The sequence below is a fragment of the Panthera tigris genome, chromosome B3 (genome assembly GCF_018350195.1).
Source record: "Panthera tigris isolate Pti1 chromosome B3, P.tigris_Pti1_mat1.1, whole genome shotgun sequence".
In the NCBI taxonomy this organism is placed as follows: Eukaryota; Metazoa; Chordata; class Mammalia; order Carnivora; family Felidae; genus Panthera; species Panthera tigris.
Window position 1 is genome coordinate 18,842,920 of NC_056665.1, and position 23,556 is coordinate 18,866,475.

Sequence of the window (23,556 nt, forward strand, 5' to 3'; positions counted from 1 at the left end):
AAAAATCACTGCCTGCCCCCAGGTCATGAATATATTCTATTTCGTCATCAAGAATGATGTTGTCCAGTGGAAAAATAGTTGGAGCCAAATATGTAACTGAAAGTTTTCTCCTAGTCACATTTAAGGAAGAAAAAAAGTGAAACTAATTGTAATAATGTATTTTATTTAACACGATATATCTCAAATACTATCATCTCAACATATAACCAGTATAAAAATTATTAATGAGACATTATGAATTTTTTCTCTCTGGTAAGTTTTTGAAATCTGGTGTGCGTTTTGCACTTATAACCTGTCTCTACTGGACCAGCCATATTTCAGGGACACAATTGCAACAAGTTGCTAGTGGCTATCATATCAGAACAATGCAGATTTAGAAATTATAGTTTTACCCGCCACACCTAAATTAACATTCAGATGTGCATAAATTTCGAGGTTAGAATCAGGATTCTAGGCTTTTCCCCCCATCTGTATATTCAAATGCCTATCCCTTCTGTATAGTATCAACATGATCATAAATCAAGAGTCTAAATAGATGGAGGCTTATGTCTAGAATCTCTAGTTCATTTCATTGGTCTACTGTGCCTTTGGCTTTAGTTTCTTTTCTTTTCTTTTTTTTTTTCAAGTTCCCTAGTTGATTCTTATATTCAGCCAGTATTGAGAACCACTACCAGTAGGTCACAAAATTTATTAGTAGCTATGACCAGAAATTTTATGGAGTGGAATGGGATGGAATAGAAGAGAAAACATCAATACGTACCCAGTATTGTTCTGTGAAACTTTCATTTCGGTCAGGGTGTGTGTATGTGTGTGTGTGTGTGTGTGTGTGTGTGTGTGTGTGTATTTAAATTGAGATCTAAAAAGTATTTCTTACCATCAGTGATGTCCCCCCCCCCCCACCAAAAAGGTCTGAAATCTACTACAATAGTGCAATCTGTGAACCAATTACTTGGGAAAATTCAGCTTGCATGTTATCTTATAGTTGTCATCTAGAAATGCTCTGAAGCTTTATTCTTATACCATTGGTTATAGACCAAAGCAGATCTCCATTTGAAACAAGTCAGGGAAAGCCACTTACAGCTAATAGGACAGGAGGAGCTCATTATAAAACCCTGCAACTTTGACCCAAAGCGGAATATGATAATGAATTCATGATGTGAACATTACAAATGAAAATTGCTAATCTGCATAATTTGAGATTTGTTCAGCATCAGCAGATTTTATGGTTTTCAAGTTTTAATGGGATGTCAAACAAGAAAACAAAATTTGAGGGGAAGAAATTGAAGCCAATTTAGCTATTAAATGATGTTAAATAACCTTCGTTATTGAAGAAAATGCTCTCAGAATTTTTGCTTGAATTTTGAAAGGATTATTTTAATGTTCGGCTTATGTCAAGATCAATCTAATCAACAACTATTTATTGACTATCCACTAAAATATGTCTGGCAAAGGAATCAAAATAAGAGGAAAACACTTTGTTCTTGCATACAAGTACTCTGTAGAGAACAAATGGATTGTGGCATACGATTTTCCCTAAGTACTTCATTTTAGAACATGGATATAGTAAATAAAAATGATTTCAAGCCCCTTAATGTAACATTTTGTCTCTCCAAATGTAATATTTTGTCTCTTCAAATGCATGCCTTATCTGTGAATTTCACAGTTTTCCCATTAAGAGATAAAGGAGGGATATACTTGGTGGTTATTTCATAAGACATACAAATGTTGAATTATTATGTCATATACCTGAAACTAACACCATGTTCTATATCAGTTATACCTCAAAAAAAATTAAAAAGCTGGAGACCTGTTTTCATTTTTCCCTTCTCCAGTCCTAGTGACCACATGTCACATGTTTCAGAAGGCCCAGCTACAAAGATGAAAGAAGAACCATCTATGACAGAAAGAGAAATAAACCATGGTTACACACACACACAATATATGTATCCTTTGGTTTTATTTTTATATTATCCACCTGCACGTAAATGTATGTGTGCAAGAGAGAGACTGTGGTGTGTGTGTGAGTGCCAATCTTTAAAAAAAAATTTTTTTGTAATGTTTATTTATTTTTGACAGAGAGAGACAGAGCATGAGCAGGGGAGGGGCAGAGAGAGAGGGAGACACAGAATCTGAAGCAGGCTCCAGGCCCCGAGCTGTCAGCACAGAGCCCAATGTGGGGCTCGAACTCACAGACCGCGAGATCATGACCTGAGCCGAAGTCGGACGCTTAACCAACTGAGCCACCCAGGTGCCCCATGTGTGCCAGTCTTAAAGAGATTTGGAGATTTTCATTAAATATCTCAATTTTTTTGATATTTCCTGAAGATAGAATTTGGAGATCAATAAAAAGGAAGATTTCCATTGAACTGAAACCTCTATAAACCAAATACCAGCTATGTGATAGGCCTTGGGTCTGTTGAGTTTACTCTCCTTAAGAATGCAGCATGAACTGTCTCCACAGACTTTCCAATGACCAGATGGGGGAAAAACAAACAAACAAACAAACAAACAAACAAACAAAACAAAAAGAAGAAGAAAAGAAGAAGAAGAAGAAGAAGAAGAAGGAGGAGGAGGAGGAGGAGGAGGAGAAATGGTTATTAAAATGAACCAAATCCCTTTGACTTTACATTTCTTTATATTTGCGAGGAATGTAGACACTCACAGCTTGAGAAATTTTAAATTCTCATAATTAGGAAAGGTGAAGTTTGTGTCAAGGTCACCCAAGTTAAATCCCCTTCTCACTAGAGCCACCATCTATTTGTTAGTGGGCTTTCTCAGACTTTAAGGTATGATAATAATGAAATTTGAAAATAACTGTCTTTAAAAGACAGTGATTGCTAACGTCTATTTATAACCAAACATCTGTCTTCCATCAACAGAAAGCCCTGTGAAGAATTTTGGCTGTTACAGTGTTGTACAAGGTCGAAGATTTTTAATATCTCCACTCACTTGCCATTTTAGGGTTTTATGCCTAAGCCCTAATTTAGGTTTTTAGCGTGATTTCTGTTTTCATCTAAAAAACCCACTGCAAGATGCAATCTTAAGGCAATGTATATAGTATGACCCATAACATGATGAGACTGATGGTTGCATAGGGCTTAGGAAAATAAGTCTTGCTACTTTAGAAAGTCTTATTTCATAGTGACAATTGTCTGGACTGTCTAAGGCTGTCACAAAGATTTCTTCAATCATTCTGAGTCCACCAAATAAACAAAACAACAAACTTGGGCTGTGTAGGACCAATAAAGTTGGTGTATTGGGTGTGCAGGTGTTTCTAAGAGAAGGGAGACCTGCATTTGATTCCAAAGGGAGCCCCCCTGTTCCTCTCTTCTATCTCTCTGTAGGGAGAGATTGTCAAAGCACCATTCTTGATGCCAACTAGCTCATTTGGTGAACGTGACTATAGGCTTTTAGCCAGTAAATAAATCAAATACTCTTCTTCAAATCCACGTTTTTGAAGGTGTATTATCTCCAGTTCATTCTTTGGACTCCATCCCTAAATTCACATTGGGGATGCCTCAGAAAGCCCAAGGCTATTGTACAGATGGCCTAGAGCCCAAGGTAAATGAATGGTTGCCATGCTACACTCTGTGTTTTATGAGACCTTGGACTCTCCTCCCATGCACAGCCTGCGGGCAATGTCTTGGGGGCCTAAGAAAACTCAAACGAACTCTGTGTGTGTGTGTGCATGTGTGTGAAGGCGCGTGTAAAAACATATCTTTCCTTTAACTCTGCAAAGATTAGCACAACAAACTGATACTTGCAAAAGAGTTATCTGATGCTCTTGCTTTTTGCCTGATTTTACTATGCTTCGGGGGGCTCTTTGCATAGGATGTTTACCACTCTGCCTCATAGGCTGTGTCAAAGCCAGATCAGCTCCACCACAGAAGATCTCAATAATCACCACCTGGTTTTCAAGGAAAGTCAGTGACACTATGATAGAATAAACAACACTGGTCAGTTCCATGAGGGCACAGTCTTGTCTGTTCACTGCTGATACCCCTGAGCCCAGAACAGGATCCAGCACACTGAAAACATTAGCAAATAACTGGAGAAATGAATACTATTTATCAAAAGCCTATCATTTGTCAGCCATGCAGAAGGCACTTTGCATACCTTGTCTTTCTATCCTTTATAACAAATAACCCTGCGGGATGGATATTATAATAATTAGCTTATAAATAAAGAAACTGAGGTTTGAAGAATTTCACTGGCTTGCCTAGGTCACATAAATAGTAAGCAGAAAGCAGGGATTCAAATCTAGATCTGTCTGCCTTTCTAGCCCATGTTCTGTTCACCACACCATGCCTTCACCCCAACAGAAGCAAATTATAGACTGACTTTTGGTCTTTTGCTATCAGATACCAGGTTGGCATATTTACATATTATCATGGCTTCAGAAACCCCTCTATAGGACAAGGTTTCTGAAGAGCTGACAGAACAGGATACGAACAGAGAAGGCTCCAATCATGTATTTCTGTGTGCAACAGACTTTGGGCTTTCTCACTTCTCTGCTATGCTACTATACCTCTCACTAAGCTGAAATGTCCTCATTGGAAAACTTCAGAACATGAGTTCTGTCTCACTGAATTAAATGGGCAATGCATTTATGCACAGCAAGGACTCAATAAATGTAGATTATTACTAACCCAGAATTATGTAGGTTATTACTAACCCAGAATTGTCTCCAAACTATGTCAATTAATTTGATTGCTTTTGGAAAAGGCAGAAGTATTTTTAAAGGGAAGATTATGCAATTATTATCTATTTCCCCCCCTTAAAAAATGTGCCCCTTTGTTCAGCAAATTCTACTGATGAAATTTTTAAGTGGCAACCCCTTTTTTAAAAGCTTATAGGGGAAAAGGCAGGAAAAGGTGCTGTTTAAAGTCAAAAACCTCACTCGTGATTGAGAAAGTACTTGAATATTGAGGATTAACACATAAATTAATATTCATCATCTGGTGAGTCCCATAGGTTTCTTTCCCTTGCTCTGCATAAGGCTTTTCAGGAAACAACACTGTTTCAAAGAATATCCTCACTAAACGTGTACATGAGTTAGAAAAAATTTTATTATGTTCCTCTAGCCAAGGCTGACAGTTTTATAACTAATCGGCTAATGCCCTCTGGACACACACAGCATGGAGAGGGTCTCATCCAAGATAGAGCCGGTTTAGAGAAGTTGGCCGCTGTGAGGTGAGCAAGTCCTGCCTTGTTCCAAACTTAAGACATGCCGAAATGGTCTGAGATGGCCTTGGCCATGCCACCTGGAGACCTGTGGTCACCCTTTCCATTTCTCCTTCCGAATACACCAAGCTGTACTGACTGAGGGCTCAGCCTCATGTGAGTCCACTCCCAGATTCCACTCCACTTCCTACCCCTACAATGAATCCATTTACACTTGCCAGAGAGCAAGTGATACAGGTCACGACGAGAAGTCTGGACTCAACATTTGCTCTCCACTACTGAATATTTTTGAAGGAAAAGTCATCAAGCAATGGGATTCAAATGATCAGGCCAAAAATGAGCATTTTGATCATCTCTCTCTCTCTCTCTCTCTCTCTTACACACACACACACACACACACACACACACACACACACACATACACAGTCAAGGCCAACGTGGTTTGAAAGCTCTCAAATGGCCACAACAAAAGCAAAATGGTGCCTACCTTTTCTGAAATCTCAGCCCACAAAAGATGCCCCTTGCCTGTGAGGAGCAGTCAGAGGCAGATTTCCAGCGTTCCAGTCAGCTTCGTTCTCATCAGAGAGCAACACACCTCATCTCTGTGTAAGCTCTGAAATTCTTTCAGAGACCCACCCTCTAAAGTTGCAAGTCAAGATTTCCGACTGAGGGCGATCAGTGACGTGAGGCAAAGCTACTGGATGGCACCTTGAATTTCTTCCTGACGGGAGGATGCTTCCTGTTTCACCACTTGGGAGAGGAGAGGACTGGAACTCAGTCAGACACGGGATGACAAATGCACGATTGCCTCATCGTTGTTGGTTTTGGTGCTCACCGTCATTGGCCAACTACTAAACGAGGTGGTCTTACTGTTTGCGTTAAAAGGAAGGGGTTTATGTGGCGGAGAGAAACCTGAAACACTGTTGACAACCCTACTCTCCTCGCCGAGCACGTCTGACAGCAGCTATAGCACTTTCTAGAAGCCTGGGAATATTGTCGGAGCTTTGGACTAACTAAATCCCTACCACAACCACCAACAGCATGCCACCCATCCGCAGAAAGGCAACTACTTCTCTGCCTGTTTCCTAGCGGGGGGGGGGGGGGGGGCAGCGGCGAGGAATATCAGTTTTTTGAACCACGTCACAAAAAATAAAAGTCTGACCACCCTTTCCTTTCAGAATAGTCAGAGGTAATGCACTTTGTTTATATTCGTGTCAGCCTCAGAGAACAGCCGTCACAGACAACGAAAGGCGAACCTGTTAGTAGCAGGACACAAACGTTGTCTGTCTGCTTGAGGCGCTCCAATTTCAAAGGCAAGTATGCCTACATTTACAGTGTTTATTTGAGATATTAGACCTTTTGGGGCCGTTTTCACTTTCTCTTGCCTGAAGATGAAACAACTCTGGGCGTGGATTATTTAAAGGTGCTTTGACGAGCAAGGAAGCTTCACAAGTTGGTACTTGCACCCCCTCGTAGCCAAACCTCACCTCCCGGGCGGTTCCGGCCTGGCCGCCTACTCTGAGGGCCTGATTCAAGGCCCTTCCCATCGGCTGACTTCAGCTGCTGAGAGACACCTTTCTTCTCCTGTCAGCTAATCAATGACAGCAAATTAAAAATTAACTAGAGGCAGAGAAGAGGGGAGGCCAGTTTCAGACTCCACAGTTTCTCAAGTTTCACTAATGAAATTCCATTCACAGATGGAAGATTGGTGAAGGCCCTTTCACGGGAGCCTCGTTCACTGAATTCTCCCTACCCTGTTTTTCTCTCCAGACTTTCATTTTTTTAAATTGTTTTTATTTATTTTTTGAGAGAGAGAAAGAGATAGTGCATACACACAATGGGGAAGGGACAGACAGAGAGGGAGACACAGATTCCAAAGCAGGTTCCACGCTCCGAGATGTCAGCACAGAGCCCGACATGGGGCTCAAACTCAAGAACTGAGAGATCACGACCTGGGCCAAAGTCAGATGCTCAACTGACTGAGCTACCCAGGCGCCCTCTTCCCAGACTTTCTTTGGGCTATTGACAGGGTTCGGAAATCTTAAAGCTCATCTGGCAGGAGGGCTGAGCTCTCAGCAGAGTGGTCACTAAGTGAGGCAGGTTGTGTGGTTCAGATTCTGATCATGTCTTACCAGGCGACTCCGTAGAATTGCCTGGTCTTCCTGACCCCAGGCTACTATCCCTTTCTAGTCCATCATTCTCCAACTGCCACCCAGCTAACCTTCCTAATTAAATTGTTTTTCTTTATCGTGTCTCTCTTCCCCACTGATAAAGCTCTACCAGCTACCTTTCCCCTGTAAGCTTTCTTAGCATGGATGACGGCCTGGTTCCTGGTTGCAAGTGGCAGAGCTCAGTACCTCCTCAATAACCAGAAGAATCCCATCATCATATGCTGTACTGAGTCACTGTCAGGGTGTAGTCCTTTCTTCCTTCAGGGACAAAGGTAAAACTTAACCTGTTGCACAATCTATGTGATGGGGTACCTCCAGAGGGATAGAAGTGGGGAATTCTGATGGTTTGTGGGTTGTGACATGGGGGGAGCTGTGTGCGTGCACATCAGCCCAGTGTGTCTTTGCACAACTCCTCTGAGGAAGACAAATAAATACAAATATGGTTCTTTCAAAGACTCCGAAGGAGATGCCTTTCCTTTTCCCTTTCCCCCTTGTGCCTCATGATGAATGTATCAGTTCACTGCTAACAGAAGAGAGAGAACCCCAGGAAGCATGTAACCCCAGGAAGCAGGTAACATGCGTGTGTGGGTGTCTCTTCCCTGGGTAACACTTAACTGTCTCATTTTATGAGAAAAGTTCAGAAGCCAGTTAAGACATTAAATCTGTTGTACATTTTAAGTCCTCATAAATAGATGTTGTTTATTAAATCCTAATGATTTGCTTTTTGAAAGTGAACATCACACCTCTGCCAATTAAATGTGGGCAGTTAAGCCTGATATTAGTGGACAAAGTTTCACGGGGAGCCGCCAGGGGCTGCATTGCAAAATGGATGGGTTTTAACACGCAGAGCAAGCTTGTTACTAACTGTTACCGAAGTGAGTGAGTGTGTAAAACACCTACTGGGAATATTTCAAAGAGTAAAACAGGAGAGGGGGACAAGGTAAGAGCAGTGAGGACCCTAGGCAAACCTAGTCAGGAGTCTGGAGGGCCACTTAGGAACTCACAAGAGAAACACAGCATAAGCAGGACACTGGAAAATGGACTCTGGGCCACAGCAGGAAAGCACAGAACTAGAAATTGTGTCCAAAGTTCTGCTAGCCAGGAGCAGAGGGTGCACAGGGTATAGACACAGAGGAAAGGGACGGGGAGCAATTTCTGATATTTAAATTGCATGTTACATTGCAAACCAAGTCTGAGCCTAATTTTCTAGAGAAGGAAATGTAAGTTTGATAGAAGTGACCTGCTTTTACCTCAAAGGAGAGAAACCCTTCCAAGAAACTTAATGAGTACAGTTTGGGCTACATTGATCTTAACCTAACCAGTCCAATTTTCTGGGCTTTTAGGTAAAAAAACACTGTTTCCTTATAATGTTTCATCTTATCATTTTCACAGACTTTCCAAATGCAAAGGTTTTTCTGATAGACAGATATGTTAAGTCAAAATGCTACCAAACTGTGTATTCTTTAAATAGGTACATGGAAAACCTCCTATGGGACAAGGTGATGTCTTCACAAATGCCTAGAACAATATGTACACCAACTCAATTTGAACACTACATCTTCTTGGTGTAAAAAGCTCCCTGGATGATTTGCCTAAATCCCCACAATGGACGATAGATTACAGACCCACCTCAGAAACATTATAGGTTTGGTTTCCAGACCACTGCAATAAAGTGAACATCTCAATAAAGCTAGTCGAGGAATTTTTTTGCCTTCCCAGTGCATGTAAAAGTTATCTTTATACTCTACTGTAGTATATTAAATGTACAATAGCATTATATCTAAAGAATGTATATATCTTAATTCAAAAATACTTTCTTGCTAAAAATACAGTATCATCTGAGCTTTCAACCAGTCCTAATCTTTTTGCTGGTGGAGGGTCTCGCCTCGATGTTGATGGCTGCTGGCTGATCAGGGTGGTGGCTGCTAAAGGGCGGGGCAGCAGGGGCAATTTCTTAAAATGAGATGACAGTGAAGTTTGTTGCATCGATAGACTCTCCCTTTCATGAACATTTTTCTGTGGCTTGCAATGCTGTTTGATAGCATTTTACTCACAGTAGAACTTCTTTCAAAATTGGAGTCAATCCTGCCGTTGTTTGACCAACTAAGTTTTGTAATATTCTAAATCCTTTGTTGTCATTTCAAAAATCTTCACAACATCTTCACCAGGAGTAGATTCCATCTCAAGAAACCACTTTCTTTGCTTATCCTTAAGAGGCAGCATTTCATCCAGTTACGTTTGATCACGAGATGGCAGGGGCACCTGGGTGGCTCAGTCAGTGAAGTATCCGTTACCCCCACTCACCAGGTTCCACAATCCCCCTGGCCTAGTGTTAAAGAGCATCATTTGTGTGTTCACTGAGTTTCGGCTCAGGGTATGAATTCACGGTTCATGGGTTCAAGCCCTGTGTCGAGCTCTGTGGTGATAGTGCAGAGGCTGCTTGGGATTCTTGCTCTCCCTCCCTTCCTTCTCTGAGGTCTTGAACCCTTGAAGTCACCCATGAGGTTTGGAGTCAACTTGTTCCAAACTCTTGTTCATGTTGATATGTTGACCTCTTCCCATGAATCACAATGTTCTTGAGGGCATGTGTAATGATGAATCCTTTCTGGAAGGTTTGCAGTTGACTTTGCCCAGGTCCAGCAGAGGAAGGACTATCTATGGCAGCTGTAGCCTTATGAAATGTATTTCTTAAACAATAAGATTTGCAACTTGAAATGACTCCTTGATCCATTGATTGCAGAATGGATATTGGGTTAGCAGGCATGAAAACAACATTAATCCTACTGTACATCTCCATCAGAGCTCTTGGGTAGCCAGGTGCATTGTCAATAAGCAGTCATATTTTGAAAAGAATCTTTTTACTAAGCCATAAATGTCAACAGTAGGCTTAAAAATAGTCAGCAAATCATGTTGTAAAAAGATGTGCTGTCACCCAGGCTTTGTCGTTCCCTTTACCAAGGGCAGGACGAGAAGATTTAGCTTAATTCTTAAGTGTCCTAGGATTTTCAAAATGGAAGTGGGCACGGACTTCAAGTTAAAGTCACTAGCTGCATTAGCCCCTAACAAGAGTTGGACTGTTTTTTGAAGCTTTGATGCCAGGCACTGACTTCTCCTCTCTAGCTGTGAAAATCTTGGATGGCATCTTCTTCCAAGAGCAGGCTGGTTCATCTACACTGAAAATCTGTTGTTTAGTGTACTCACCTTCATTGTCTCAACTAGATCTTCTAGAGAACTTGATGCAGCTTCTACATCAGCACTTGACTTGATGCTCACTTTGTACTTTGATGTTATGGAGATGAGTTCCTTCCTTAAACATCATGAACCAACTTCTTCCAGCATCAAACGTTCTGTCTGTAGCTTCCTCCTCTCTCTGAGCCTTCACAGAATTGAAGAGAGTGAGGGCCTGGCTCTGGATTAGGCTTTGGCTTCAGGGAATGTATGGCTGGTTTGATCTTCTATCCAGACAAAGTTTTACGTTCTCTGTATCAGCAATAAGGCTGTTTCACTTTCTTATCGTTCGTATGTTCACTGGAGTAGCACTTTTCATTTCTTTCAAGAACTTTCCCTTTGCATTCACAGCTTTGCTAGCTGGCTCCAGAGGCCTAGCTTTCAGCCCATGTTGGCTTTCGACACACCTTCCTCACTAAGCTTAATCATTTCTAGGTTTTGATTTAAAGTGAGAGACCCATGGCTCTTCCTGGTACTTGAGCACTTAGAAGGCATTGTTGGGTTATTAACTGGCCTAGTTTCAATATTGTTATATTTTAGGGAACAGGAAGCCCTGAGGAGAGGGAGAGAGATGGGGGAACATCTGGTTGGGGGAGCAGTCAAAACACACATATTTATTGGTCAAGTTCGATGTCTTATGATTACAAGAGTAACATCAAAGATCACAGATCACTATAACAAATATAATTATAATGAAAAAGTTTGAACTGTTGCAAGAATTACCAAAATGTGACAGAGACACCAAGTGAGCAAATGCTGTTGGGAAATGGTGCCTGCCGATAGACTTGTTACACACACAGTTGCCACAAAGTTCCAGTTTGTAAAAAATGCATGATCTGTGAACCACAATAAAGTAAAGCACAATAATAAAGGAATGTCTGCATAGAATCTGAACTGAGTCTCTATTACCCCCACTCACCAGGTTCCACACTCCCCCTGGCCCAGTGTTAAAAGATTTCCTGGCAGATAATTTGAGAGAAAGTGAGAAAACGAAAGAGAGATCATCAGAACTGATGGTTCTCATATATTCATACTTGAGTGCCACCCCCTAAGCTCCTTCCCCTCTCCTGCTTTAGGTCTCTTCATATCACATTCATCACCATATACCACATGTGACCTCTTATTGACTTGTTTGTGACCCATCTTCCCCATCAGAATATTAGCTCCATGAGTGCTGGGATTCTTGTCTAACTTGCTCATGGCTGAGTCCTCTGGGGACAGAACAGTTCTTGGCACTCAATGCTGAGTGGGTACACTTAATTTGGTTATTTATGGTTGAGTCTCTTCCTATCTACCACAATAGACAGTTGCTTTTTTTCAAAGGTAGTTCATTGGGCTTTCTCAAAACTTACAGGTGGGTACTGGGTGTCATGAAGATGGCCAGTTCTAGTCTGAGTTTGTTGGGAGAGAGGGAGATTTTTCCCTCAAAGACTTACGTCTGTTACACTCTGAGTACTTAAAGCAAAGGGTTTTTAGAATCCATCTGGCTCATACTCTGGGAAGGCCATGGAGCTGTCTGCCAGCCAGATCATACATTGTCGTGTGAGCTGCCTGCCTCTCAGTCCACAGCCCTCACTGAGAGATGGCCAGAAGGTCTTTGCATATGGCCCTGGCCACAAGTGTGGCTGTGGGTGACCAGGCAGCCCTCATCTCAACTTGCCTCTTCCAGAAAGTTCTTGTTGCTACACCCATTTCCACTTTGTGCTAACTATGTGATCTTATGCTTATTAGCTGTGTGACTCCAGGCAAATCACCTAACCTCTCAGCCCGTTGGATTTCTCACATGAAAAATGAGGAAAATAACAGCAACGCCTCAGAGTTGTAAAAACAGTAAATGAGGTAATGTCCATAGAAGAGCACCTGGCATATAGTAAGACCTCTGTTGACGTTAGCTATGATGATAATTATAATTGCTGTTACTAATTTATTTCATCTATAAGCTTTATTCCTATGTTACTTTTTAATAGACTTTATTTCATGCACATAGACATAGATGCTCCAATTAAATCTTGAGTAAGACTCCAAGTAGCACCCATTACCATTCTCTGAACACACACATTTATTCACTAACTCATTGATCAAGTATTTCATTGGGTTCATACCATGTGCCAGGCACATCATATCTTTTGTGGGAGCTAAGGATCTCAAGAATAAAAATATAGCGTGATTGCCCAAACTGATACAGACACACACTCATATGGATGAGCATAAGTGTTCACAAACCTACTGTACAGAGTACAATAGGCTCTGCATCGGACAAATTGGGACCACAGAGGAGATGAACTCTCAAACATTTACTATTTCATATCCTACATGCATGCAAGCATAAGCTGTGGATTTTAGATGAGGAGCTAAGACTGTATAATATGGCATCAGGAAGCAGACAGAAGGGTAAATAAAATTTTCATTCCCCAAACAACCAATCCCCTGATTGTCTAGGTCTGTGAAGGTACAGCTTGGTAGCTTCAACAGCTGTGCTCCTTTATCCAGCATTGTGTTGGGCATCAAAGTAAATAGTCCATGTGCTTTGAATAGACTTATATGAGTTGTGTCAACAATAGGTAGGAAGCAACAGGCGATAAGAGGGAGATGAGTGTCTCAATAAACACATGGGCTGTCAATACCATGTTATGTGTGATAATGGGAAACAAAATGCCCCTGATCCATCCAGCCATCACTTATTCAACACATATACTATACGAGGTGCTTGACATATAAAGATGGAGACAATGTCCCTGACCTCAAGGAGACTACCATCTATCTTTGCCCCCTTACTTTATTCTCCCTCCTACCCCATACCCTACATGCTACCTGCCAACAAGGAACCAGGAGAAGATCTGCTTGGCTAGCCTGAGACACCCCAAAATGGGCACATTTCTTCAGCTTGTGAATTCTTGGGTATGATTTTTTTTTCAAGCCGGACTAAGTTTCATGAAGTCAGCCAACTAAGACTTATTCGCATGAAAAAGACACTCACCCATCTGCCTGCTTGTGAACAAAAGACTGATTATTCCATGGGGCACCAGAAATGCAGCCCAGGCTTGAGGTTAAGAGTGCTGATCACCTGTGGGATAGTGGCTATCGGACCACCTCAGTCACTCTCTGGTCATTTCCAGATTCCCTATGATGGAGTTCTAAACCAAGTACATTTCCCTTCATCAGCTGCTTTTTTGCCACCAAAGCACCCACAGTGACCAGAACATCCCAGTGCAACCTAGAATGGTACTGAGATCCCAGTCCTTGGGGGCTGTTTCCCTTTTCCTTTCTGGTTCCTGAGGTAGAGCCATCCTCCTGCATGTTGCTACCAAATAATCTCAAAACACAGCCTTTATCAACTGACTTCTTTCCTCCAGAATGTATGGCATCTTTATGCTGGTTACATTCGATCTAAATTTCTATGACAGCTGATTTCCTAAACTCCCCTCAAAAATGGGATCCCCACCTAGGCTATCCCCTTGTCATCCCCACTGTACTCCAGTACCTTGAGTCCCTGGGCTGAGCCCGTAGCTATGCTCACTCTGACCTTCGCTTGCATCCCACCTGTGATCAATCCCTCCTCATCCAAGACCTCCATTTCCATTTCCTCTGGGAAATTCTGCCTCTCTAATCAACCTGAATCACCCTTTCTCTTACTTGAGCCTTTACACTTAATCTGAATCACACCATGAGCCCCATTTTATATGCAGCCCCATTCTTACCAGTATAGAACAAAATCCTTCCATCATATAACTGGATGAGTGTGTGTGTCATACACATGCAGGTATGTGCCTTGTCTCCACTAGGCTGTAAACACCCTATGAGCCCAGATAGCCTGGAAACACTACCAGGTTCATAGGAGACCCTCAATAAATATTAGTCGAGGATCTGATAACACTCCTTCCCCCTACGTTTTAAGCTATAGGTACCTTCTGCTGCCGCTGTTCCTCCTTCCACAGTATTTTCATTCCTTCAACAATTATTTATTGAGCCTGGAAACAGGAAAATCACAATGAACAAGGCAGCTATGGCCCCTGCTCTCTAGCTACTCAGTCTCAAGCTCTGCCTAAGGTTGGAAAGGCAACCACATTCCCTGAATGTCAGCACCCATTTCTTCTCCCTCTTTGGGAGACTATCCACAGGTCAACGGTGCTACCCAGCCAATGCTGGGGTCTAACACTTTGGAAGACACTAAAAGGATATGAGCACAATACTATATACACCAAGTTGATTACAAAGGGTCCTTCACTGCCTTCTACTGAGACCTCACATCAGGAAAAAGAACCCCTTTTGACCTCTTTTACATTAGACTGGTTTTGAATTAGAAATTCAGATGTCACATAACTTGTTTCACTACTGGGTGCTGCCACAAAGTGTTCAATGAGATAGGATGATTTCTATTCACTTACACAGCAGATGTTTCATATCTTTCCTGAAAAAAACACCAAATGTTGGTTCTTCTTTCTTTATTTATTTTAAATGTTTATTTACTTATTTTGAAAGAGAGAGGGGGGGCAGATAGAGAGAGAGAGAGAGAGAGAGAATCCCGAGCAGGCTCCATGCTATCAGCACAGAGTCCAATGCAGAGCTCGATCTCACGAACTGTGAGATCATGACCTGAGCCAAAATCAAGAGTCAGATGTTTAACTGACTGAGTCACCCAGGTGCCCCTAGTTCCTCTTTAAAAAAACCAGGTATAAAAATTAAGTTGCACTAAAAACTAATAATATGCATCACTGAATGTTTCCATGAATAATTTATAATGTTCATTCATTCATACATCTATGGAGTTGTACGTACTACATCATACTATATACTATATATACTACATCATAGCAGTTATGACAACTATAAGTGTGGTTATAATAACAATAGTTTGCTTGATCATATTAAACTGTCTGCAAGGCGCATTTGCAAAAGAGAATACTAGCCATTTATAAGTAAATATCTAGGGGCACTTGGGTGGCTCAGTCAGTTAACTGTTTGACTTCGGCTCAGGTCATGATCTTCTGGTTTGTGGGTTCAAGCTCCGCGTCAGGCTCTGTGCTGACAGCTTGGAGCCTGGAGCCTGCTTCGGATTCTTGGTCTCCCTATCTCTCTGCTCCTCCCCTGTTCATGCTCTGTCTCTCTCTCTCTCAAAAATAAATAAACATTAAAAAAATTAAAAGTAAATGTCTGGCCTAAACTTTTTTAAAAGCCGGACTAAGTTTCATGAAGTCAGCCAACTAAGACTTATTTCCATGAACAAGACTGTCACCCATCTGCCTGCTTATGAACAAGACTGGTTATTCCACGAGGCACTAGATACAAAGCCCAGACTTGAGGTTAAGAATGTTGACCACCTGTGGGATAGTGGCTATTGGACCACCTTGGTCACTCTTTGGTCATTTCCAGACTACCTGTGGTGGAGTTCTAAAGCAAATACATTTCCCCCCATCAGTTGCTTTTGTGGATAAATTGTATACAGGGAAATTATCCTCAACAACTCTGGTTCAAACTTTTCATTATTTAAATCCTTAAAATCAAAATCAACCGACCAATCATTCAACAGACAAATGCAAATACAAAATATGAAAATAATTATTATAATGAGCACCAAGGGCTTCAGATTTTAGTTAAAATTTTTTTTAACATTTATATATTTATTTTTGAGAGACAGAGAGGGGGTGGGAGAGGAGCAGACAAAGAGGGAGACAAAGAATCTGAAGCAGGTTCCAGGCTCTGAGCTGTCAGCACAGAGCCTGACACGGGGCTCAAACTCATGAACTGTGAGATCATGGCCTGAGCTGAAGTCGGACGCTCAACCAACTGAGCCACCCAGGTGCCCCAGATTTTAGTTAAATTTTTAAGAAATCTTTTTTTCAAAGCTGAGAAGACCACCTGTCAACAGCAAAACTTTGGCCTCAGATATGCTTTGCATCAAGGTCCTGTTTTCCAAGACAGTAACATAATAACCAGAACAGATGAGAAAACTCTTGGACTGTTAATACAGGTCATCACTGAGTTTCAGCAGGGACAATGTAAAGCAAAGATCCTCACATAGTCACACAATAGGAACAGAGGTATGTGTAAATCATGCATAATTTCACAGTAACAATGATGGCTTGTGGCTCCCATAATTGCTAACCACCAGTGACTGATCTCACATAGTGAAGCAATTCTCCCATTCCATTCCTTACATATCAGGAATGATCTATACTGAATGTGATGGACCGGATACCCAGATACATGCCATGCTAATACATGTAAAGTAAATGTAAAACACACAGAGCTAATGAGGACAGAAATAGCATTTGATTCTTCCACAGTTCCAATCATGTAAATAATTGTTATTAAGATAGGTTATTACTACTGTAAGCGTACTTTCTGTATAGGTAACATATTTATCCTGGTCTAAACCAGTAACTTAATTTTTAAATGTAACCCACAATACCTTTGTACATACCTTTTACATCATGACCTAATACAAATATACCTACAAATATACATAACTGAAACCAAAGTTTCACAAAACAATACTTATCCATACTATCTATTATCTATTCTAGTCTAATATTGACTCTTTAAAAAATGCTGGTCTGGACCTACTATACTGGTTTACTCACCCATTATGGGGTGACAGAGCACAATTTATAGGGTCCAAAACTACCTAATTGGATTGCTTTACCCTTTCTATAATTCTACATACTACTTAGATTTTTTCCCCCTTCATTTCAGTTAATTTAAAGACATTTTCTGATGAGATAAAAGACAAATTTGGATAAGCTTCAAGTTTCATAATTTTGGTCTCCAAACTATGACTACTAGGAAGAGAAACCTACAACTGAGTCTAAGCACATGCTGAACACTTGATAAATTTTGCTGAATTTTAGAGTAAATAAATGTGTATTTTCAGTATTTTTTGAAAGTAGGGATAATAACTTTTACCTGACAAAAACCAAGCCCACTCAAAGAGGCTTCCCGGCCAGAGGCACAAAGGCCATATGCTTGTGGGATCAAGTCTAGGCTCTCAAGTCCATTTCTGGACAGTGTCCACAGCTCCCTGCTGAGCCCCCTACCACAGAAAAGAGCAGTAACCTGGGCCAGATCTCTATTCACCTGGTGGGGTTAATATTCAGAAAATATGGAGCCAACCCAGCGATTCACAAAAACCCACGAAGACAAAGGCACTCCAGCCTGGGATGGGCCTAACTGACTTTGCAAGGCCCAGTACCAGTGGGCTGCAGCAAGATGGGGAGGCGACTCGACCCAGGACACAGCCTGGGCCTGCACGGGGACAGGGCCAGGGCCTGCGTGGGGATATGGACCGGGGACAAGGCCTGGGCGGAGACAGGGACCAAGGGAACGACCTCAGCCCTGAGAGGGGACAGGGACAGGGCCCCGGCCTGCGTGGGGACAGGGACTCAGGGCATGTCCTCGGCCTGCGTGGGGACAGGGGCCTGGCTCAGCCTGCGCAGCATCGGCTCCGGCAGGGAGGTCAGCCTGCCCCGCGTACACCCCCACCCCCAGAGCCCCCGGAGCCACATCCTTCCCCAGCACCTTTCTCCTCTGCTCGGAGCCGAGCCGGGACTCCAGTGCGCAGAGCCAGGGCCAGGGGTCAGCACAGCGGTGCATCCTGGGACGAGGGCCCCTCGAGGCTGGAGGGGGCACGGTGGAGGGGCGGGGGTGGTGCGCGGGAGGCGGGGTGGGGGTGGGGAGGCCCAACAGGCCATCAGAATACTGCAAAGGGAATGACAACAGCTTCCTGTGTGGGCGCCAGGTTCACGGCAGGTACTGTACCTAGGCTGCACTTCTGTTAATGGGCACACTGACCTTGTAACACAGACTTGTACCACAGGCCGAGTGACTTGCCCGAGCTGTCCTGCTGGTACATAGCTCAGCTGGGGTTCTAATCTGGGTTTCTAATAATTCCAAACCTGGCGCCCTTGTTACTCCATTACACAACCTCTCCAGAGGTTAAGTAGCAACTGGTCTACAAACTGTCCACAACTTCCGGGTGCAGGGCAAGGAAGCTCGAAGCAGTTCTGGAATAATTCTGTAAGCCCAGGTAGGTGGTGATCTCTCATTACAAGGTTGAATTAACAGAGATAGATCAATACATAGCATAGAGATAAAATGAAGCGATGAAAAATCTCCAGCAAAAGAGAGGGAATATTATTTCTTTGAATATTTGACTAAAATATGAACCTGTGAAAATCATTTATACAGGAGACAGTATTGTGTAGTGGTTAGGAAAAAAGGCTTTGGAGCCAGGCAGCCCTGAGTTCAAATTCTGACTCTAAAATTTACTAACTTTGGGATATGTGACCTTGGGCTTTTAAATGCTTTATCATAGCCTTTTAAAATGCTACTTTCCTCATAAGTAAAATGAGGGTAATAATTCCTCCTTGCAGGGGGTCCTAAGGGTCATATGAAAGAAAGTCTATGAAGTATTTAGTATGATACCTGGTAAAAATTAAGTGCTCAGAAAATGATAGCTGTTTTGCTATTTAAGTACACAAAAACGTTTAGGAAATGTATGTTCTTAATAATAAGTAACTCAATTATTACTGTTTTGTTTTGTTTTGTTAGGTCTTACTACATTTTCCATGAGATAAAAATAAAAAGGCATCAAGGAGAGCTCGGGATGAGATAAAATGGCAAGCAAGGAGTTGGGATACAGGCACCATATGAATAGAGATGGAGGAAAGATTTCAAGGAAGTGGAAAAGTAATCACAGATTTAAACCTGCTTTGGAAGTGATAATGAGTTGAACTGACATTGGAGAAAATCAGATCAGGTACAAAGAAGTAAAAAGTTCAGATGTTCTCTCAGAATGCACTGGAGAACAAAGATCAAGGTGATAAGGGAGGAAGATAAGCATGGAGGTAAGAAAGCAGAAACTCAATCTACAAATGACAACATAAAGAATATCTAGGATGTTATATAAGACATGTTCTAGACAAGAGTACTCAAAAGAGAACCAGATCTAGACAGAGTTTCAGGAAATTTTTACCTTTTGAGGACAAGAAATTATCTGGGATGCACCCACCGGAGAAATCACAGTTAACCCTAAAAATAATCAGTGAGGATGGTCTTGCCTTTCTCCTCCAGAACAACTAAGGATAGAAAACAATGAGGCAAAATGGCAACGGTTGAAGAAAAGTTGCAACACAAAAAACTATTCCCAGATAAGTCATTTAGGTCAACAAAAGGAATGGCAACCAGAAGACACGGTCTGATATGCAAGGTCTCAGAAAATATACCCACCTTCAGTTGCTGAGAGCCATACACCAGTCATCCTTCCTGGAAACTTTACCTGGAGAGGAATCAAAATTAAGATTAGCTCATTGGACACACTTGTGACAGAAGAGGAAAGGAGAATAAAGACTAAGTGATAAATATAATAATAGTAATAAATATAGTAATGATAATAAAATGGAATGTAAAAAGCAAAAGTAAAATTTGTAGAAGATACATAGGGTAAAAGTTTATTGGGAATAGCCATGTGGTTTATGAGTTCAGATGACATTAGCAATGGCCAGAGAGCTGGAGGAGCAAGGAAGTGAAAGTGAGCGAAAATGTTACACAGCATGGAGTCTATGCTTATGGCTTTGGTCTTGGTTTAGATGACTAGAAAAAGGAATTTTCGAACATGGTTTTTGAAAGCATAAAAAGATAATGATTTGTATAGTTAAAAAAAAAGTAGGTATGTTTCTAATTAACTACAAGACATAAATCCAAATTATTTATACGAATAAATATAAATTACTAACAACCCATATGCAACCCAAGAAAAAACAAAGGAAACATCGAGGAAGAATAAACTGAAATAGCAAAGATGTAATTTATGACAAGAAAAATCATCTGTAAGGTTAAAACTATGTATGTTATACTTTGAATAAAAAGGAATAACTTTTGGATTATTAAAAACTTTTTGATTGTGTTTATATTATAAAATAAGTCTGCTGTTTATATGGTTGACTCTTGAAAAATGTGGTGTTGCAACACACCTTGAGGTGCTGACTCTTGTGCAGTAGAAAAATCCATGTATAACTTTGACTCCCCAAAAACTTTATAGTAGCCTACTCTTGACTTGAAGCCTTACTGATACCATAAGCAGCCAATTAACACATATTTTGTATGTCCTATGTATTATATACTGTATTCTTATAATAAAGTGGGCTAGAGAAAGTAAAATGTTATTAAGAAAATGTATTGAGAAAATACATTCACAGTACTGTACTGTATTTATTTTTTTTTTAATTCCAAATAGAAGTGGAACTGTGCAGTTCAAACCTGTATTGTTCGAGGGTCAACTGTACGTGGTCAGACCAAAGAAATCATTCCAAAAGGTTTAGTTGTCAAGGTCACATAATAGATCATCCAAAACCCCTGGTCTTGGATGATCCCCATGCACTTTTCTTTAGATACTACAGTGGTTTTTCTCACCGGCTGGTTCCCAGCTCAATTTGCAGGGTCAAGGTAGACAATGTACACTGCACAAGGGTTCCAGCATCATATGTTCTACGTATCACTATTCCAAATGCCATGTCCCCATGTTTGTGAGTCCAGTCTCCCGCAGTGGATATGTCGTCACTGACCTATAACCACTGTAATGACACATCTTCACTGGAGATGGGCCTTTTCCATCCCCCACAACAGACCACTAAAGAACAAAATAAGTAGTCTTGTTAATGTACTTTTTGCGATGTTGTTAAAAGAAATGCTTCTGATGGAATCCCAGTGGCTTCTTCTTTCTCCATGCCAATCTAGGATGTGCAGAGTACTGTTCTAGATCCATTTCCAAATCTCCATCTGAAGGTGTGCTGACGTTCTTTTTTTTGCCCGTGCGGACGTTGGAGAGAATTGGGCTATTTGTGATTACTCTCAAATGTTACTTTTATTCTCCTATTAGTTTGTAATGAGACTCACCCATATGGTAGAAAAGCTGTTGCCAACTAATATTATTTTCCACTTACCACTTATCTTCCCTTCCATGTAATCATCAAATCATTCCTTATACATATCAAAAGTGACACACAATTAAGAGGGCATATGCCATATTCAAGCAAAAGATGCCACATGACATCAAAAATGATTTACTTGTCAACAATCTAGAGAGTAAGGGAAATATCTTTATTGTAGAAATTAAGCAAACTCAGAAAGAATTTTGTCATTTACAAGAGATTTGACAGTCAAAATTCCAATTCTATTTTATACAAGAAAGCTATACTACTCTTTTGTTTTGTTTTCAGAAATGAACAACAACAACAAAAAAAACACCTAGCAATTTAGAGATAGAAAATATACTTTTCTCTTCTTACCAAATAAAAATAGTGTAGCTTCTGGGAAAGCCACCAGTCCTTATTACAACGTATTGAATACCTTAAAAAAAACAAAGTCATAAGCAATCATAAATGTGCTGTTGGTGTGTTCATCTCATGAGACTCAAGGGAGAAATATGCCGACGGGAGACATAGAGCCTTTAAAAAAACAAGTGCTGCCATGAAGCCACAGACAATCTCAAGCACATTAGAAGATATCTTTAATATAGATGCATGTTTTAAACTCTGTGGCTTTCAATGACTAGGTGGACTCTTGTCTGAAGCCAGACTAAAAATACCTGAACTTTTCTCACCAGGAAGGAAATCATACCCCGATCACCTCCCATTTCTCAGTTCTTCTAAGTATAAAAAAACCAAAAAACCAAAAAACCAACAACTGTATTTTCCTTGCAAACAAAGCTAAAGTTCCAAGCGGAAAAGTACAAGCAATACTAGCTCTCCACAAACATGTATTTTACCCAGTGTGGGAAGTAACTGTATTAGTTTGCGTCAAACTACTTGGTATAGCTCAATGTCAATGGGAAATTTAGAGAGGGATCATTGTTTTTCCCAGATCGTAAAAAAAAGCATCCTAGTGGGTTTTGTAATTAGGACGGGATACATGGCGTTAACTGTAAGGGCTTTTTGATCTGCGTTGTTCAGCTCCACAATCAAGAAAAACTTAGACTTGGTTTGTTAGTTTGGGCTATGATAATATAGTCAGAAAAAGCATTTTATCAACCCCAGTTTTAAAATAGACATTTTAATAGAGCAAGACAACTTTATACACTGTGGTAAATGACAAGACCCATTAAGGTTCAGTATTTAGGTCAAGTTTCCCAACACCTGGGCAGTAGGAGTAGGCTGAATGCAGCCAAGAAGAGGTGGGAGGAGCAGCAGCAGGTCAGACCAGAGCCTGAGGAGATGCTTGGTGGCAAGAACATTGCCTCTGGGGATAGTGTTCAAATTGTTGTTAACTCAGATAGTTTGCTTTTCAGCATTTCTACCACTTCAAAGATGCCACCAAAAATTCCAACTACTGAGATGGTACAAATGTGTTGAAAACTACTGTCCCTGAGGTTTCTCCATCTTCTCCTGTGCATACTTGGTCCAACCAAATCCCTCTTTCCTACTTCACCAACAGCCTCCTAATGGTTAAAGCGCCCATTAGCTTCTTCTCAGAGATACTCAGAGCCATATGCATTTTCTTTCTCAAAGCCCTGCCTAACACCTCAGAGTTTCCTCAGGGTATTTCTTGCTCTCCTGTCCTTGGCCTGTCACTTTTCTTCTTCCACCAGGCCTTTTCTCCAGCCTCACTTGAGTCTCAGGGCAATCACACTTTGCCCCATGATTTTCATCAGACCTGTGTGCGACTGCCCTCCATGTTTGCCGAGGGCCATTCTAACTTTCAACATGGGACTTCTGTCTGTCTGCTGGACATCAACATGTGTGGGGGACAGTGTGTGAAGTCGCTCAGGGGAAACTGAATCTGTCTCCCTCCTCACAAGACTTTCTACTTCCTTATTTCCATGAACAGCAGCATCTTCAGCCACACAAGTGAAAAAATGGCACTTGTCTCTCTGGTTGGTCCTGTCTCCCCTTTTAAAAATTTAGATTTTTTTTTCTTTTCAGTTATATATGCAAATATTGTTTCATGATGCAAGTCTTTTAGTTCTGGAAATTTTTCTTGA

The 23,556-nt window shown here is 41.2% G+C and overlaps 1 protein-coding gene across 8 annotated transcripts in view; it reads right to left on the reverse strand.

Moving 5' to 3' along the window:
• The window catches only part of CERS3 (ceramide synthase 3), a 120,198-nt gene extending 102,014 nt beyond the window's left edge, over nt 1–18,184 (reverse strand). Inside the window, exons 1-3 of one of the 8 annotated variants that reach the window (XM_042988196.1) lie at nt 18,099–18,184; nt 14,489–14,551; nt 1,808–1,894 (exon numbers count right to left, since the gene is read on the reverse strand). The gene's annotated coding sequence lies outside the window, so the exon portion shown is untranslated. Of the gene's footprint in view, nt 1–1,780; nt 1,895–14,488; nt 14,552–17,486; nt 18,022–18,098 lie in introns of those variants that run through there. The other 7 variants (XM_042988198.1, XM_042988194.1, XM_042988195.1 and 4 more) reach the window with 7 other exon arrangements.
• Nucleotides 18,185–23,556: the final 5,372 nt, after the last annotated feature.